The 5,397-nt window shown below is 45.2% G+C and overlaps 2 non-coding genes across 2 annotated transcripts; both read left to right on the forward strand.

Annotated features, from left to right (window-relative positions):
• Positions 1-753: 753 nt before the first annotated feature.
• On the forward strand, positions 754-843 carry trnap-agg (transfer RNA proline (anticodon AGG)). The gene is given in 2 exon segments: positions 754-789; positions 808-843. It is a non-coding gene; the product is annotated as a tRNA-Pro (tRNA).
• Positions 844-5,074: 4,231 nt separating this feature from the next.
• On the forward strand, positions 5,075-5,147 carry trnar-acg (transfer RNA arginine (anticodon ACG)). The gene has a single exon. It is a non-coding gene; the product is annotated as a tRNA-Arg (tRNA).
• The last annotated feature ends 250 nt before the right edge of the window (positions 5,148-5,397 follow it).

Here is a 5,397-nt window from a genome sequence, read left to right on the forward strand (position 1 = left end):
TGCTCAGAGCCGCTAATGTACCGAAACGGCTCCAGGTTTCTTATACTGCAGCGGGAATCTCAACCTGAAACAAAATTCTTTTCACTTGCCCATGAAAGATTTGAAGGTGACAGACAGCGCCGAGTATTACTGTGCACTGAGAGCCACAGTGAATGAGGCTCCCGCGGACCTCAGACAAAATCTGGCACAGGTCGATAATCAATGATTCATTGTCAGGACAACACATGGGGTTAAACTTCAGAGAAAATTTACTCATAGTGAACGTGACAATACAGCCCCGTCTGAGTGTTTTCTCTCACTGAGGTTACTGATTGTCACTGTTGGGAAATTTGACATGTTTTTACTCATATTACTATCACATCAAGTCCAATCGCTCCCCGATCCTTTCACACAAACCCGCAGATCTCCCAGGTGAACCATGTCATCAGTCTGTACTTTAAATGTTCCAGATCTTTTAACTGTCTGACAGACAACACCTTTCAAAAGTGATCAAATATCAAAGGCAGACTCAGAGTTGTCACATTTTGAAGTCGCTGGGTTAAAATAATTGACTGTAACATGTGTACTTTATAAACAAAAGCCCCCAGTTGCAAACAGTCGAGGTTACAACATTGGACGGATATTTTGCTGGAACTTAAAGTCCACAAATGCCGATGCGGTGAGTTATTTAAACAATTTCGGCGTTCACTCAAGGTGTCAGAACTGCTTTGTAGAAAGCTAAACAATTTTTATTTCGCTACCGGCTGACGTGCAGGCTCGTTGGTCTAGGGGTATGATTCTCGCTTAGGGTGTCGCAGTCCATTAGCATGCGAGAGGTCCCGGGTTCAAATCCCGGACGAGCCCCTCATTTGTTTCTTTTTGACCAAGTCAGATGTTGTGATTTGTTTCAGGTGCAAAGGGCTTTCTGCTGACTGGCTCCGAAAAAGAGTCAACGAGGCACAGAGTTTTACAGCACGGAAAGAGCCCACTCGGACACCCACATGTGACATCTGGACGGGAAACGTTAGTTCTGATTCTCGCTCCACAGATAGTGCCAGAAATACTGGCATAACCCAGTATTTTCTGTTTCTATTTCATATTTCGAAAGTCCGCAGTGTGCTGCATTATATAAGACTGTAGGTTTTGGGCTGACAAGTGGCAAGTAACATTCGCGCCACACAAATGCCAGACAATGTCCATCACCTTAAGAGAAAATCTAACCACCGTCTCTTGACTGTCAATAGTTTTTCCACCACTGAATCCCCCGCTGTTAACATCCTTACGGTTACCATTGACCAGATACTCAATTGGACTCGCCACATAAACACAATGGCTACAAGAGCAGGTCAGAGGCCAGGAATACTGTGGCGAATAACTCACCTCCTGACTCCCCAGAGTCTGTCCACCATCTACAAGGCACAAGTCAGGAGCGTGATGGAATATTCCCACCTCGCCTGGATGGGTGCAGCTCCAAAAACACTCAAGAAGATTGACATTATCCAGGACAAAGCAGCCCGCTTGATTGGCACCACATCTACAAACATTCAATACCACCGCAGCCGATGCTCAGTAGCAGCGATGTGTATCTAAAAGATACACAGCAGCAATTCACCAAAGATCCTTAGACAGCACCTTCGAAACCCACGACCACTTCCATACAGAAGGAAAAGGGTAGTAGACACATGGGAACATCACCACCTGCAAGTTCTCCTCCAAGTCACTCACCATCCTGACTTGGAATTATATTGCCATTCCTTAGCATGGCCTTATTCTGTGGTGTACTCATTTTCTGATTTAGTGCGTACCTCACCCTGAGGCCGTGAACCGCAAAGTATTTTCTCATTTCTCATTTCTGTCATCTCTCCCTCAATGTCAACAAAACGGAGATTGTCATTGACTTCAGAAAGCGTAGAGTAGAACATGCCCCTGCCTCCATCAAAGGGGACGAAGTGGAATGGGTCAAGAGGTTCAGGTTTTTAGGTCTCCAGATCACCAACAACCTGTCCTGGCCTCCCATGCCGACACTATGGTGAAGAAAGCCCATCAACGCCTCTACTTTCTCAGAAGACTTAGGAAATTTGGCATGTCAGCTCCGACTGTCACCAAGTTTTACAGGTGCACCATAGAAAACACTCTTTCTAGTTGTATCACAGCTTGGTATGGCTCCTGCTGTGCCCAAGACCGCAATAAACTACAAAGGGTCGTGAATGTAGCCCAATCCATCACTCAAACCAGCCTCCCATCCATTGATACTGTCGAGGCTTCCTGCTGCCTCGGCAAAGCAGCCAGTATAGTTAAGGACCGCACGCACCCCGGACATTCTCTCTTCCACCTTCTTCCTTCGAGAGAAAGATACAGAAGTCTGAGGTCACGTACTAGCCGACTCAAGAACAGCTTGTTCCCTGCTGCCATCATAATTTTGAATGGACATTATCTTGCATTAAGTTGATCTTTCTCTACACCATGACAATGACTGTAATACCACATTCTGCACTCTCCCGTTTCCTTCTCTATGAACGGTACGCTTTGCCTGTATAGCGCGCAAGAAAAAATGCTTTTCACTGTATACTAATACATGTGACAATAATAAATAAAACCAAATCAAATCATTTCATTTCTCCTGACGTCCAGACTATTCCTGTTGCTACATTTCCTCCCTCCTGAGTTTCAGTCGTTTCAAATTCCCACATTTTTCACCTTTTCCTGTTGTAATGAAAGGCCATGGACGTAAAAGATGAGCTTTGTTTCCCTGTCCACAAATTCTGCCTGAATTCCTAAGTTTCTGCAGCATCTTCCGCCTTCGCTGCAGTTATCTGATCGGTTTTGAATGGCCCAGAGAGCATCTTTTCTTTCAATCAGTGGCTGCTTATAGGCTCCTTGGTGTAGGGGTATGAATCGCATTTTGGTATGCCTTAACCACCGAGATCCCGAGTTGAAATCCGAGACTAACCCTACTGTTTCTTCTTATCCCTGTTACATCCAAACATCGAAACCAGGAGTAGGCCATTGGAACATCATCTACCATTCATTGTTGTCATGCCTGATAATCAAATTCAATACCCTGATCCGCCATTTAGCACCAAGAGTATATTAAACTTCTCTTGAAATCATAGTGTTCGGCCTCAACTACTTTCTGTGGGAGAGAACTCTGCAGATTCACCACTCTCTGGCTGAAGGAAGTCTCATCATCTCAGCCGTTATCCTCAAACTATTATCCCGAGTTCTGGACTCCCCACTAAAGAGAACATTCTTTCTGAATCTACCCTGTTTCATCCGGTCAGAATGTTATAAGGTTCCATTAGAATCATAGATTCCCTGCAGTACAGAACGAGGCCAATTCGGCCCATCAAGTCTGTACGGAGCACAATCCCATCCAGGCCCCACTCCTGTAACTCCATGCATTCACCCTGCTAATACCCCTGACACTAGGGCCAATTTAACACGGTCAATCAACATTAGCCGCACATCTTTGGACAATGGGAGGAAACCGGAACACCCGGAGGAAACCCATGCAGATACGGGGAAAATGTGCAAACTCAACACAGACAGCGACCCGATGCCAGATTTGAACCTCGGACCCTGGCGTTTTGAGGCGGCAGTGCTAACCAATGTACCACCCAAAACATATCTGCCCAGAAATAGCCAGGATTAGTTGGCAAGAAATGCATTTGCCAATGTTGGACACCTAAGTGTTAAAATAAGCCGCATCCCAGAAGTGACTCGAACACATGCTCCCTGGTTTTGGAAGCCAGTGCCTTACGCGTTAGGTTACTGGGACTATCGGTGAGCTACTGCTGCAACTTTAAAAAGCTGTATATCTCCATCCACATAGACAGTGACTAACCCCAGAATCGAAACCAGGTCCCTGGTATTGTGAGCCAGCAGAACTAGCCACTGTGCCGCCCTCTCCCACGAAGATTTGATCAGATTTCATGAGCTGCAGATTTTGTTTTTTTCTTTGCATTGCAGACTTTGGGATTGGTCCACATGGGGTTTCGTTTGAGAACCTGAGCACAAACTGTGAGGAAACTATCAGCACAACACACTCGCTCGAAAATAAATATATGATCAACAGGGTTGGCTATGTAACTTGACGTTCATTTTATCTCCATTCACCTCTTCAGCTGGCCCCATGATTATGGGTTCAGGGAGCTGCCTGGATGTTTCTTTTTGTTCATGTGGGTGTCGCTGGCTAGATCAGCATGCACTGCCCATCAGTATTTAGCCTTGAGAAAGTTGTGGTGAGCTGCCTTCTTGAAACGTTGTAATCCATTTGTACAGGAACACTTACAGTGCTATTAGGGAGGGAAGTCCACGGATTTGTCCCAATGACAGTGAAGGAACGGCGATATATTTCCAAATCAGAATGCTGAGGGAATTGAGGGTGGTGTTGGCTGTGTGGCGTTGGAGGGGGGAGGGGGGAGAGGGGGCGGGGGGGGGGGGTGGCAGGGGAGCTGCCAGGTGGAAGCGGTCTTGGGTTTGGAAGATGCTGTCTAAAGTGCCTTTGGTGGATTCCTGCACCATGCAGACAAGTGGAGAATATTCTATCGCACTCCTGACTTGTGCCACGTCGATCGTGGACTGTTTTGTGGGAGTCGGGAGGTGAGTTACTCCCACAGGATTCCCATCCTCTGCCCTGCTCTTTTAGCCACTGAATAAACTGATAACATGCGTGCTGAGTCAGAATAGGTGTGTCTTCTTTCCTGCTCAGTTTGTCGTGAATTTTCCGCACTTTTGTCTTTTCCTGAATGTATTTTGAGGCTCAAGTAAGGGCCAATGCCATATGATTGTAAGATACTACATTCAGGTAATATTCAATCGTGGATTCACTAGCGGGAGGGGTACGGTTTCGAGTCATGTTGTTGACGCTGGATTGATAAAGCAGAGAAGCAGGCTGAAGCTTTGGGAACCAGGGTTCGAATTCCAACACAGCAGATTAACTCAATTCAAGGCAAAGTAGAATTACTGTAAGTGAGTAGAGAAAATTTTAATTATGTAATATTTCCTCACTAAAACGAATATGTTTTGACCATGTTTCTGCCGATTTTGAAGCCTCGGACCGATATATAAACATTGCTGCACGCTGCTTTGCCGTGGGCCAGTGGCGCAATGGATAACGCGTCTGACTACGGATCAGAAGATTCCAGGTTCGACTCCTGGCTGGCTCTGTGTGATAATTTAACAGTAGTTCACAAACTCCATGTTCGTGTGGGTGAAAAATGTGTCTTGACAAATTTTGGACCAATTCAGAGAAATGTTGACCAAATGCAGTCAGCTTCTATGATGAAATTTATCTTAGCTAATGATTGTTCAAAAAAGTGTTGACTATTTTAAGAAAAAAAATACTGATAAACTTCAATTAAGTTTTTTTTAAAAAAATAGTTTATTTAAATGACGAATTCTCGTTAAAGTATTCGG

Source organism: Mustelus asterias, unplaced genomic scaffold (genome assembly GCF_964213995.1).
Source record: "Mustelus asterias unplaced genomic scaffold, sMusAst1.hap1.1 HAP1_SCAFFOLD_1468, whole genome shotgun sequence".
NCBI classification, from domain to species: Eukaryota; Metazoa; Chordata; class Chondrichthyes; order Carcharhiniformes; family Triakidae; genus Mustelus; species Mustelus asterias.